The following is a 15,159-nucleotide window of genomic DNA, read 5'->3' as shown; positions in this document are numbered from 1 at the left end:
GTAGCACCCCTTTATTACATCAGCACTCTGGTAACAATGTGGTGTTAACTATCTGGCGATCTGAGATCTTTAACTAATTCTCAGTAATAGCGAAAGGCGGGGTCGCTGAGTGAATCAATAACCATTTCAAAATTGTTCAGATTACATCGACGTGTTCAATTTTTAAATGGATTATTGGGCTTCTATCTGGTTCACTTATCTTTATTCTGATGTTAAAACTTTTCAGCCAATAGAACCTGTGTTGGACAATACGTAAGAAATTGTTTAGTCAGTTCATTGACTGCTGACGGCCTCGATCCACAAGGGCCATACACCAGCGACACTTACGACCTCAAAAAGAGTCAGATGTGCAAGTAAGTGACTATTATAATAAACATAGTGGAATGTCAATCAAATGAAATGTGATGCGGTTTAACGTCCTACTTCGCACCGGGCTAACGGAGACGGGCATACGCCATACATAGGGCTATGAGGGAAATTTTGCTCGGACAGCGGCACTATGGCCTACTCTTATATCGAATTCCAACTGTCAAGGGATCTTTTACGTGCATGCCAATGTGTACACGGGACCTCGGTTGTTCCTCCTATCCGAAGGACTAGACAACTGTCTTTGTCAGGCCCTCCGTCCTGCATCACTGACAAGGGGGGGATGTCAATGATATTGTTTCTCAAATACGCGAATCTAAATAGTATTACTACTATTACCTCAACTATGGGGCATCTCGTGCATAGAGAAGTTACACATGTGAGTAATCTTAAGTCTCTGCTGTGATGCGAGAGACGCTTAGTAAAAAAAAAAATTATGAAATTCTCAAACAGAATATATCCACGACTTCAAACTGGCTATCTACTGCCCATGTAGGTATAAGTGGTCGATTGATATCTTGCGTGGGACAGGACGGATTACTAAATTCTCTAGCATCTGATAGCACTCCCCATGTCGTTTGTTTTACCATTGTCTTCAAACATACGAGCTGGTAAGAGGGCGAGGCGTCTAAAGCCAGGCGAGGTCATACCATATAGTCACCCTACTCGATATTACACTTATTTATCATTTGGTATTCGTGTACATTAAATATTTGACTGTTCACTCTGATCTGGCATCAGTGATATTAGTTTTAATTCAATTATTATTGTGTCATTGTAATAGTGCCTTAAAGGACCGTGTACATAGTACTCGGGTCACAACCCCAGATCCGCGACAATTTCTCGTGGAACAGGGTTTAACGATGGTTTCTGATAGAAGGTTAACTTCAGGGGAGCCGAAAATCCAAGATGGCGGCCAAATGGCCCAAAACTGCCTGAAATTGACCCTTGGCCAACAGTGTTGACGAAATGACCCGTCTAGTATATCATTTATAGGTTTTTGTGGTCACTCGATTCGTTTTGGACAGTTTCAGATTCACTTCACAAAGGGTTGATCCAATGTGACCGCCAAAATGGCAACATAAATTGGCTCGAAAAGTATTCTTTTAATACCAAAGCAACATAAGACGAGTGATATATGTCTTTCCAGGGGTTGTGGAGACGAGAAACGCGAATATGCCATTTCCAAGCTGATAAAACTAATTTGAAATGAGGTATCATACTAAAATTAAGCGGTCTACAGACCTACACGTGTTATAATAACAATCATAAATTGTTCCAGATATCCATGAATCTCATCCTGTATATGTTTCTGTTATCATAATAACATTATATTCCAATCTATACTAATATTTGTTTGTTTGTCTGCCTGCCTGTCTGTTCAGGTTGGTGTATAGGAGTAGCTCGGACCGGGGAGTAACATAGACGTGGTGGCGATGGACTTCCACCCCTGGACTATGCCAATGATTCTGAGTATTTTGTTGAGTCATCTATTGTTATTTTGGGAGGTATCGACTAAGAAGTTGTTTTAAAAACTAAGCACATCGGATGTGTATCATATAGACCAACACGTCCTATTCACTACTTACAGCCATTCCAAAGAGGGGATGTTGGATTCTGGAATATAATCTAGGGTTGATAGTTAGCTCTTTTGACGATTTGCATAAAACTATCGCCATCTAGTGGTGTATTCATAGTACACACTACAAATTGTATGTTTCCAAGCCACCGAATAGGGTTTTTTAGCGTATCAGAATTGTGGCATTCATGGACTTTTAAAAGGATATAGGCACTGAACTCCCAACACATTTAAGGGTCAAAGAGAAGATATATTTTATATAGAAAATTCGCTTCTTTTTATAAAATAAACTTAATTTCAATTTCACCCTTTATTAATTGGATTCCCCATGAAATGGATGCCTGGGCATGAACGAATCAGGACAAGCACTACTCAAGCAACATACCTACCAAATTTTGTTGAAACCCATTAAAGGGTTCACGAGAGGGCAAAATTTGCTTTTGCTTCACCAAAAACTGGGATCGAGCAATTCCATTGGACCAAATCTCAACAACCGCAAGCTATAAGTAACGTTCATACCACTATTTATCCAATCTAATTAAAACACAGATCCTATTTCGTTTCGATTTTATAGTTCAAAATTTCGTTTCACTTGTCTTTACTACACTAGGACCTGCAAGAGTTGTTATAAAACAGGCGTTCTAGTTGATGTGAGGAATTAGCCAATGCAACGGACCTTGTTACGGCGAGTTCTTGGTGTGCTATGCACGGAACTGTGAGTAAACCAATAGAAACGTCAACGTTGATTGATTAATCAATGTCTGACGTCATAGGTCAAGCCGCGCTCGTATGACCTCTGACGTGACCCCCTATTACAATGATCAGCGCATTTCAACTGGTCAGATCTGCATGTAGTAAAGGCCATCGAAAGTATAAAAAACGAAACGAAATTAACTTTTTCATTTATAAATGCCCAAATTTGGGAGCCACCACTAATATTGGAGAAAAAAAAACCTATTCAGTGACATGGAAGCATGCGATTTATATTGTATATAAAGCGTTTACCACAAGATCGTGGTAGTTTATGGCAAATGTCAAACTATCAATCCTACATTGTGCAGCATTACAAACTCCAGAATCTACACTGGTCTCTTGGGCATGACTGGATAGTATATATATGATACACTCCCGATGCCCTATGTCTCAGACAGAGAGAGAGAAATGGGGTTTAATGTCCACTCGACACAAACTAGGTCATTTCGGGACTAACATATGTTTCAATTTTATTTCAATAATTCGATTGCGCGTAGGGGTCTTTAGCAGTGGGAGGAGCCGGAGAAAACCCAACAGGCGACCCTACTCCTTGTCACGTACAACCGGGGATTGCAAACCACGCCAGTTGGCTCAATGGTCAACCTTATGATACAACGCGTACGCTCTAACCATTCGGCCACCAAACCCGCCCTATGTCTCAGTGATAACTCTTGATGCATGTATTCTGCGGAATACGTTGTTATATATTCCATTATAATTTATGATAGCTGCAATATATGAAGAAAAATATTCATTGATATCTGGAACAAATTATGGTTATTATTACATGTGTAGGTCTTTCCTTTCATATTAATTCTATCAGCTTGGAAATGACATACTCATGCTTCTCGCCCCCACAACCCCGGAAATGATATATCACACGTGCATGGTGCTATTGAAGGAATAGATTTCGGGCCAATTTCTGTCGCCATTTTCGATTTTGACAGCCATATTGGATCAACCATTAGTGAGATGAACCGGAAATTGTCCAAAATGGTTCTGGTGACCACTAAAATCAACGTTTGTAAATGTAAATTTCTGATCAATTTTGGTCGTCATTGTGGATTTTAGGCTCTCCTGGAGTAAGCATGTAGATTTCAGAGGTAGAAAATTACAAATATCTTCACTAGGGTCCGTTCTATCAGAAACCATCGTCAAACCTTGTTCCCCGAGAAATGGTCACGGATTTGGGGGTTGTGACCCGACGATAGCGGATAGTCTCCGAAAAGTAATACTTTGTGCGCGCTGTCAATAATTGAAATTAAAAGTGAAATGAAAGATGGCATAGGTATAAATTACACGTAGATTTCAAATATTTTTTTTATTATTTACAGGCAGGCGGAATATTATTTGACCTGTGTAAACAAACCACCAGTGACACCGACGTGTAGAGCAGTCTCCATAGAAAAGGACCGTAAAATAGTTACCAAACTATCACCTGAAGCATGCGGGGCTATGTCCATAATTTACACATCCCTACTTTTGGCCGCTTCTCTTTTTGTCGCTGTCTGCAATGTCATTGTATAATATTGTCTACAGTCTGTTTCTATTCTTGTATTTTTGTTACATTCTCTTAATTATATATTTAGTATGTTGTCTGTTATATGCGTATGATCCGTTAACATCCTCTATACGATTGATTGTTCAGAATTCATGATGATTTTAAATCGGATATTTTTTAACTGCTCAAGTAAATATGGTTCTCTGCAGGTTATATCAACATATCAGCCATTTTTGTTTTGGAATTATGTCTTTACTCATTGCGCCCATCTATCAGTTCACAAACAGTTTAAATTCAATAAAGATCAGATGTAATTAAGGTTTGTTTTTACTTCCTGGAATTGTTGTGCTAGTTGTAAGGAAGCAAGCCAGATGTGTTGAACAATTAAAAGAAGGATTTCTAAATCACCCATGATTAGTGACTATGCCAGTATAATTAATTGTGATTTGAATTTTAATTTTTTAAATTCAATGTACATGTATAACAACTTCATAGAAGTTGATATTAACAAGAAACTGAAGACAGTGAGACTACTGTGCAGCCTGTTCACAAAACGTGATTAAGGACAAAAAGATAACTGTAGAATTTACTACAGAAAACTCTATAAAAAGCTATAGAATACTTTATGTTTGCCTTTAGAAATTTTAGCAACTAATGCCATCATTAAACAGATAACGGAACTCAACACCTCCGTTAAATATAACGCCAAGTTAACTACACGTTAAAGTTAACGGGGCTTCCAGCACCAACCTTTCTCTCCGTTAAAGTTAAAGTTAACTCCATGTTAACGGATAGTTAAAAGATATCGGAACTTTGAGCAACCGGCCCATGATCACAAATCCACCTAACTAAACCACTACGTTCGTTAGTCTGATACACACTCTAGAGCGGTTCATGGAACACTGAAAGTTATTCCATTGGTATATTCTTCTAAATTATCCCATATAATATTGATTATCGTTGTATACGCGACCGTGTGTGTTTTCCGTTACTGCAAATCTACATTGTATCAATTTTGTCGTACTTTTCTATTTAACGTTTATTGTTCTTTTTAAATAATATTTTATGTAATCTTTTCTATTTTCTATCTTGAATTTTATGTGATTTTATATTAAAGTAATCTTACTTACAAGAACCGTTCGTTTTTTTGTACCCCAACATTTTTAATGTTGAAAATATCATCACGCATGTCCGCCCATAAATTCCTTTCAATGTTTTACCCATCTATACTCACCACAATCGTATTTGGTACAGTTAGGCAATTGGTGGAGTGCAGTTCGACTTTCAGCAAATATTACCTTGCCCTTTCCATTGATAGTTGGCTTCTTGGCGATTTAAATTCATTCGATCACCAGTAAACCATGCATTGCCAATTAAACATGCATTAGGCCTTAAATGTTATCTAAATTATTAATTAGTTATCAAGACCATAATCAACCGTCGATACCATCGTTAGCCTGCGATATTTACTGGATTTGAATACATGCAATAACCGTAAAAATGGATAATCGAGACTTTATTATCGTAACAACGGTAGTAATGAGGCTAGCTTAAAATTGAATCGCTAATATCTAGGTTCAGAGTGAAGAAATTTGTCTGAAATTTTCAACATTTTCTCCTTTCATTATCTATATTTTAACGATTGTAGCGAGAACTGTCAGCTTTTTATCTAATCTTACCTAATGTCCCTTTAAGTGTTAGTGTTGCATAGCGGTGAACACAATTTCTATTGGCCCGTTTGGGGCAGAACAGTAAGAGTTAAACCCGATTGCATTCGATATTTAAATAACAGTTTCGAAGTAATGTAAATGAAATCTACAATTGTTTCTATTCACTCTTCTCCTATACCACATTGTTGTTTTACTGCGAAACTGGTCCATGTAAGTGGGTTTACGTATATGTATTATATTCTGGTGGCCGCTCCTCGGGATTCCTAGCAAAAAATAAAGGTATAGACGGATGTTTACAAGATTTTTTTACAATAAAGCAAAACAATTATTGAGTGTTCCAAGTTTAGACCCAAAACAGGAAAAAAAAACTAATTGCAGAGGTCTAGCTAGACCCAGGTCTGAATCCTAAAATGGAGTTACCTCCCTTTAACCCGTTAAATCAATTGCTGTAATTTCTTCTTATTGTTCGTAATTTCTATTTATTTCTATGTGCGGTAAATTATGGTCAATAGAAATATAGACCTGAAATTTATACCTGGCGCCATGCAGAAATATACGAAGAAATTGGAAAATATAGAAAATTAGACCCAAAATATGAAAAAAGCTAATTTAGATTTTTTTATTTAGAGGTCTGAAACAAAGTCTTATCCCAGAAATGAAGTTACCCGCCCCCCCCCCCCCTTTAACAGATTAAACTTATTGCCGGAAATTTCTTCTTATGGTCCGTAATTTCTTCTTATTGGCTATGTGCGGTAAATTGTGTTCAATACAACTATAGACCTGGGATATATACCTGCCGCTATGCCAAAATATACGAATAAATTTGAAAATAATCTAGCTTACTCCCAAAGCAGGAAAAAAACTTTTTGCAGAGGTCGGATCCATTAAAGCGCAGTTATAAATAGACATTTTTCCCCTCGTGGGGTTTTCTCCGGGTCCTCCGGTTTCCTCCCACTGCTAAAGACCCCAACACGCAAGCGAATTATTGAAATAAAATTAAAACCATATGATAGTCCCGAAATGAGAGGGATCGAACACGCGACCTCGAGGCTAGCGAGCCAGCGTCTTACCAACTTGTCCACCATGACCTATAGGTTAATAACAGGATGGTCATTTACCCTTTTCGTGGTCATAAACATATCTCTTGATTATGAAACTGCACCAAATGTGATTGGGTGTATTTTGTTGTGCCGACATAACAGCAATATCAAACCAGATATGATTCTTGAGAACGTGAGAAAATTTGTGACTAACAATTGTCTCATATTTTGAAGAATAAACCTAAACTATAGATTTGGTCACCAAACGAAAAACAACTTTGAAGTCAGAGAACCACTAGTACTACATTCTAAACAAAAACTTCAAAATGAATATAGACTCAATAATACTTTAAAACATGTTGGTCCACATGTTGGCATGTATCGGACCGGAACTTCGTGGATTGTGGTCCCTGATTGTACGACAGATAACGTTTTTTAGCTTCCGAACACACTAGAGGTCACAATTTATTATCCGATTTAGATCAATTCGGTAATGTCGGTTTATATTTGAAAATCATTATACAAAAGAAGTATTATTTAAGTATACTTTAAAATAAATACAAAAAAAAAACAACATATTTTTTTCTTTTCTTAAAAGGTACAAATCAATAATGCCCTTTAAACATATTTGTGACCCCCCACAGCATGCTGAGTCACAATGAGGAAATTTTGAAAATTGAGTTATTTGATGTATAGTTTGTTTGAATTGGGCAAAAATTGACTGAGCTGTGTCCATCAGAAGCTACCCAACTCACAAAAGTAAGTTTTGAGAAAAGGCAAGTCAAAGATTTGGTAAGTTCCAAAACAAAATCCCATAGCAACCAGGCCATTTATCTGCTGTTTTGTCGTTGAATATATCTTTCCATGGGTTTTCAGGGGTGCTGAAGACGAAAATCGTAGTAAAAATTTGATCCGACTATTTCCGCAATTTATTTGCTATATTTTGCCGTTTAATATGTTTTTTATTTAGGATTTCAAGGGTGCTGACGACGAAAATCGTATTAAATGCACTCCTTTCGTAACGAAACATCCACAACACATACGGCATAATATTCACATGATAGTGTTATACTGAAGAACAATCTATACATTAGTAGTCTGTTGTATATAATATTATTTCAGTGAGATTAACTCAGTTAATCTCATCAATTAATTAGCACCTTAGTGCCAGCTAGTGGTCGGGAGATTAAGATTATTGACTGGATAATCATCAAAGAAGCCGCAACAGCTACCCTCGTGTTCATTTAACACGTGAATTAAAATAAGATTTTGCGTGTACGATAGGTCTATTATTATTTTCAGGTACCGTGACGTTATCAAAATATGAGTCCCTATAGAAATGTCAATTTCATAGTCAATGTTTACGATTACTTTCGTGCATTTTGGCTTTGATGTAAATATCAACATTATTCAGAGGATACTCAATGGCAGACTCGAGAATCGTCCCATTTCGGTTCGTTGGTCGTTCTCATTTTTTCGACCCATTGTGATTAGATAATTTTAAACAATAATATCCTAAATGCATTCCTTACTTTGCATGCCGTATGAAGAAGAGACGGTTAACGGAATTCAGCTATCAATAAAATTCTCTTCGAAAAGATCATTTTTGGCCATTTTGATTATATCCATTTAAGGCCTATAGATTATTTTTTTTAAAGATGATATGAGATATCAAACAATCACCACTTGGATTAATTATTCGGAGTAAATAATGAGTTGTCGACGGCTTTATCATTGACCCGTGACAGTTGATTAGTAATAGTATTACTCAATGACACACACCCGCTTGTCGATTAATTTACATCATCAGCCACGTGGTTTCGATTAACACTCAACGGCAATCTATACGATCAGAATTAATTTTTTTTTCTGCCACTTATCAGAGTGAATCGCATGTAGGTACCCAAAAACATTGCCAAAACCAAATATTTATCGATAATGTCTTGCACGCGGTGTCTGGACCAATCAGCAAAGGAGTTGTGTGGACAGCATGGCAACAGGCGGAGTTTATTTATATTTTTGAAGAGTTTTAAAACTCGATTATATCCGTTCAAAATCAATTCATCGACAATATTTTGATCATATCTATAAACTAGGGATGCCCCGCTTTACAACGATGCCAATTGTTATGCAAGAGGAATGATCGGTCGTCCCACTGCGAGCGAAGAAAAATAACTCACTCGCTGAGAATTTTAAGAAATAGGACAGATTTCAGAATATGGTACTCTTACAAAACGTTCAAATACAGGTGTTTTAAAATGTTTTATTGCTATTTTGATCTTCTGTGTCGATAGACAGTATATTTATAGACTCATTTTTGTGAAAATCTCAATTTCGTTCAAAATCAATATTTTCACTTATTTTGTCTTTATCTCATTATTGATTCTCGCGCATTCCGACTCATTTAGATGCGCCCGGTCACATTTATGTCACTGCTCTGAAAGATCGTTTTATACATTAGTTCATCACCTTTTTACCCCAATTAGTTATGTTAACTCCCTTTCTAAAACTATGATTGTCTTGTCTTATATAATATTCATTATTCAAAAAAAAAGTAATTGTCAATCCTTCTTAAACTCGTTTCTAATAAATTACACAGGGTTTCAATTACAACATTAAATAAGTTGGTGCTGCTTGGATCGCCCTGACGAAGCCCCCTTTCTATTGTAATATATGGCGTAGTAAAATCGTTATTAGTCACGCAACATTTGGCATCATTATAAAGAATACGAGTATATGTATTAAAATTACGTATACGTCCAAAGGGAGGATAGAACGTTAAAAGAATTGTGACTAACACAGTCAAAAGGTTTTTTTAACAGATAACTAAGAGGAAGCCTTTTATCTTATTTAAATTTTGCCAGATTAAAGCAGATACCCCCCCCCCCCCTCTCCACACACACACACCACCCGAAAAGAGGGCAGAACTTCAAACAAAACCGCGTGACTAATACTGTCAAAAGCTTTTGTTTTAAATAGATAGCTAAGAGGAAGCCTTTTTATTTGTTAAATTTTGCCAGGTTAAAGCATTCATCTACAGTACGCATATTTTCCTGTATATGGCGTCCTGGTATAAAAGCTGCCTCATTATGATGTATTAATAAATTTAAAAAGTGCTTTAATCTTATTGAAAGAACTTTACTTGTGATTTTTCATCTACATTAATTTATGTAATAGGTCACCAGTTAGAGAGTATACATTTATCTTTTCCGGGTTTAGATATCAGTCTAATTTTTGATTGTCTTTGCGACGGGGAAATGATTCCTGTATTTAAACCCCCTGTATATCATAGGAACTGTCACTGTTCATACTTTAAGGTTGTAATACACATAAAGACTATTGCTTTAATTGTATGCAATATTCTTCAATTATATTGTAACCTACATAACACATAGTGACACCTCTTTTTTATTTATAGTCTAAAGGTGTAAACTAGTTTTGCGGGACAGTCTATTGAGCTCGAAAATGAGTTACAAAACAAAACTCAGTGTAGCGCTAAAGGGTGAAATCCCACCCCTTTACATACTATGGTAGTGTAAACTAGTTTTGCGGGACAGTCTACGGAGCTCGAAAAGGAATTACAAAACAAAACTCAGTGTATAGCGCTAAAGGGTGAAAACCCACCCCTTTACATAATATGGTAGTGATTAGTACCACCCAGCATTGATCTTGTTTCAGAAATGATAAATATATTTAAAGGTGGATTATGTGAGATTCAGATAAAGAGCTGAGCTTTTTCGCTACAATAGTTCAACAATAGATACTGAAAAGGAAATATATTGAAACCTTCAGTCAAATTTCATTATTCTGAGCGAAGTTATGACCGTTTAAAGAATAGCGTAGTCTTGCTTGTCTTTACTGCCGTTGTTACGATGATAATTAACTGTCGATTGTGTTTAAATCCATTTCACTAATAAATCACAACCATCACATGGTCCAGAGGTTTTATTATGGGCTTGTCATGTAAATAAATGTCTAATTTAATGATTTATATAACATATGAGCCCAGACGAAAGATCTTCAATAGGTATATTTAGCTCTTGCATAATGCATCTTTAAGGAAAGGAATGAATATACTTTCCAATGGTGTGTGAAACATACCAGTATCTATAATTATGTTTTAAGACCCCCTTTTGTTTAAAAAAAACTTTAAACATATATAATTTGTTGGTGGGGTCCTGAATATCTGGGTTGAATGTAAACAAAAATTGGATCACCACAATGTCACATTGCTCATATGTCTTGGATTCAAAAAGGATTAAAACAGGCCCATCATCAATGTGACTTCGCGAAACATGAGAGAGAAAGAGGAGGGGGGGGGTGTAACGTCCACTCGACACAAACTAGGTCACTTCAGGACTAACATATGGTTCTATTTCATGTCAATTAAATGTTGCGCGTAGGGGTCTTTAGCGATGGGAAGAAGGCCAAGGACCCGGATAAAACCCACAAAATTGGACAAGCGACCCTTGTCACGTACAACCGGGGATTTGAACCACGCCAGTGGACTCAACGAAGATCTTATGATTCAGCGCGCACACGTTAAACATTCGACCATCCAACCCTTCTCGCTAAATAAACATCGGGAGCAGCATATATATACTGTTCAAAAAAAGTAGGTGATATTTGATTTTGGGGGCATAATACTAAAATATGCAAATGACTACGAAAAAAGTCACTATAGAACCTAACAGAAGAAACATTTCCAGTTACATGTGACGCCCAAACGCACCAATAGCTACCGCATGGAATGCAGGTGATGCTTGGGATCATCATGGGGGTCCAACCCAAGATTTGCACGACTCTGACTTTGAATGTTACAGTCATTGTGGCATTGAATTCCAGGGTGGAAACATCAGTTTAATTGTTTTAGTGACCAGAAAACAAATTTTGATATGCGTCGGTTTACCCAAAATGAAAGGTTACGTGCCCTTGGCATGCTACAGATCGGCACAACACAGGCGGTTGTGGCGCGGACGATGAATGTTTCTCAGTCTGTCATAAGCAGGCTATGGTCCAGATACCGTGATACACAATCTGTACAGGACAGACCACGCTCAGGTCGACCAAGGGCGACAACTCAAGCCCAGGATCGATTTATCCGTACCTTGGCCTTGAGAAATCGTGTCATCACAGCAAATCAGATCAGCGCTCGTCTTCAAACAGACACTGGTGTGAGAGTGAGTGGCCAGACGATTCGGAATCGACTGCATAGGGGTCACCTTCGCGCCCGACGTCCTCGCGTGATCCCTTGTTTGAGAGATCATCACATTCAGGCAAGACGTCGTTGGTGTAGGGATCGTCAACACTGGGATAATCGACGCTGGAGCAATGTGATGTTTTCAGATGAGTCAAGGTTCACTGTTGATTTTTTGGACAGACGTAGGAGGGTGTGGCGTCGTCGAAACGAGCGCTTCCAAGACGTTAACGTCATCAGACATGATCGATTTGGGGGTGGTTCTGTTATGGTGCGGGGAGGCATCACTGTTGCTGGAAGAACGGCTTTACATGTTGTTGCAGGGCGTGTTACAGGCCAGTACTACCGGGACAAGATCTTGGCAGTCCATGTTGTGCCGTTCGCACGACGTCATGGCCGCCGTGTCATCTTCCAGGATGACAACGCAAGATGTCACAGGGCCAGGATCGTTACAGGTTACCTCCAACAACAGAACATCACCACATTACCTTGGCCAGCACTGAGTCCCGACCTCTCCCCCATCGAGCATGTCTGGGACATGCTTGGACAGAGGTTACGTCAACGTCAACAACGTCCTGCCAATGTCCAAGAACTTGCTGCTGCGTTGCAACAGGAATGGGACAATCTGGACCAAAATGACGTATGCCACGTCGGATCAATGCTTGTTTGGCAAACAGAGGAGGATTTACCCGTTACTGACTTGGTTGTGATGCTGTGGTAACTTTGCTGTTTGACCCCGGGTATCATTTTACCCTTATAATGGTCAGTCTGTGCCTTACTTAGTCTAACGATCATTTGGAATAAATCGATGAATGCGAACTTCATTTCATTTTGTCATTTGTTTCTTCGTCAGTTTCATTAGGTGACTTTAATAACACTTAAAAATCAAATATCCCCTACTTTTTTTGAATAGTATATATAGAGAGAGAAGTTCAGTTTATCATAACTTTATAAAGTCCTGAAGGGAATTAAACGACAAAAATCAACGATAAATACGGTCGCAACGTGCACTGGTTTGGGACGGTATGTTGCCTAAAAACAAGACTGTACAATTAATGAGCCGTTTGCAACATCAATGGCTACTGATAACTCTTTACATAATTTTGTGTGGTGATATTCATTCCCGTCCGCTCAAGTCAAACACCATGACGTAGTCAACCACAAGAAATTTCTTTTTTTTTCATATCCTCGGTGATGCCAAAAACAGTATATAAACAAAGCAAAAAAAATACAGTTTGCTGTAGTTGTTAATTTATTTTTCATTCCCAAAATGTGTTAAATCTTAAATGTAAAATGATTCATTTATCTATAATGAGTAGGGTTTTTTTTTTCAAGTTTTTCCAGTTGGAAAGACAAGAAATCATGAATTTGAGGAAATTGCTGATAACCTACGATTTGAGGAAATTGTTGATACTGAAGTGTAGTAGTTTCTTTAATCGAAATTCAACAATGGCATGCCGCAAACATGGACCATGGCTTTAGGTTATATGGGGCAATGTTATACAGGCCCAGTCAACGTCAGAAGCAAAACACCTTTTTTGATAAACATTAAATTTTATATTTAAATAAAATTTAACCATTTCGGTCAGTGAAATCTTATTATTTTGTTTGTCAAATTAAAAGGTTGCTGTACATAATATAACGTGTGTTGCGGCACAAAAAATCTGTTTTATTCATTTATAACTTGATTATCAACATTTCTGTGAGTTTCATCAAAATCATAAACATTCTTTAAATTATTGATCCAATGATGAACTGATTGGCAGATTATTTTTTTTATCAGAAATAATCATTTATTGTGTGTCACATCTGTTAATATATTTTGTCACGTGTGTTACGCTTCTGGTCATATTATCTGCATGTGGTCTTTTGAATCCATGAGAACATATAAAGAAGCTGCATATGTAACTTCAAAAAGAGTTAATCATTCGGATTTTGTCAAATTTTAAAACTAATTCTTTTAATTCATTTAGTTTAGTCAGATGATTTCAAAAATCTATTTCGTTCATCCAAAAATATAATTTATTTGAAAAGTATGCACAGCACACTAGGCAGTAATTTTCCATGAATATAATTACAAACAATATTTACACTGATAAGTTGAAAGAGAAATACATTTGGGGTATACTTTTTATTGAGGGGGGGGGGGGATTTGTTTTCTTGGACTTTTTTCTGATTTTCTTTTAACAAGTTGACTTTCTTCTTTATTTCTAAGAGCCAGCGTCTGAAGAAAGGATGACGACAACGCACGCTTTTTGCAGGTCTTATTAAATTACAAAACCCATGGGATAATATAGTAGAGCTCCATGGTATTTCTAAAGTGCATTCTATAGAATGTGTACCTGTATGAAACAGATATACATGTACAAATAAGGTAGATGACTGGGCTCTGGTTAATTAGCAAGGTGAAAATTTTGGTTGTCCAAAAATACTAATTTTCATTTACCTGGAATATTGCCAGAGATTACAATTTTTATCTGATCTTAAAATCCGTTTAAAATGTATCACCGTTATATCCTAATGACGATTGAGTCCGAATTTAGTGAGATGGGGCTGAAACTGCCCAATAAAATACTGCTCCTTCGTACGCTAATAGAGTAAAAGTGTGTAAACCCTCCAAAGGTCATCATTTTTATCTGGTTTTGATGAAACTTAAGAAATATGTTTATAGCCCAAAGATATATATCGGATCTTAACTTCATGGCCCCTGCATGGTTGTACGAAAAGTATATAAGTGATCCAAGAGTCCAACTGTAGACGGAAGTAAAATGTGCCATTGAATATGCCGACAATATTTCACATTCTATGGGTTTATGATTTGTTTTTGTTTTTATTTTTTTTAATTTTGTTTTTTGTCTATTTCACGTAGATATGCTAAATGTAGTAAACTATATATAAAGCTGTTTTCGTGGAGTTTCACTTTTGCTGTAAACCACATTTCTGTGAAACTGACTACAGTTTTAAACCTTTTGTATTTGATAATCCCCATGCTTGACTTCTCCTACCATGAGAACTATTCTTTAAGACCTCAACTAAGAAGAAATATTTTATAG

At 37.0% G+C, this 15,159-nt stretch overlaps 1 long non-coding RNA gene across 2 annotated transcripts in view; it reads left to right on the top strand.

Moving 5' to 3' along the window:
- LOC126814417 (uncharacterized) overlaps positions 1-5,334 on the top strand; it is a 47,009-nt gene extending 41,675 nt beyond the window's left edge. For both annotated transcript variants that reach the window (XR_008787529.1, XR_007677592.2), the window contains exons 4-5: positions 227-353; positions 4,033-5,334. This is a non-coding gene — a long non-coding RNA (uncharacterized LOC126814417). The remainder of the gene's footprint in view (positions 1-226; positions 354-4,032) is intronic.
- Positions 5,335-15,159: the final 9,825 nt, after the last annotated feature.

The sequence above is a fragment of the Patella vulgata genome, chromosome 3, assembly GCF_932274485.2.
Source record: "Patella vulgata chromosome 3, xgPatVulg1.2, whole genome shotgun sequence".
Taxonomy (NCBI): Eukaryota; Metazoa; Mollusca; class Gastropoda; family Patellidae; genus Patella; species Patella vulgata.
Note: the sequence above shows the minus strand (reverse complement) of the source record. Positions and strands in the feature narration are given on the sequence as shown.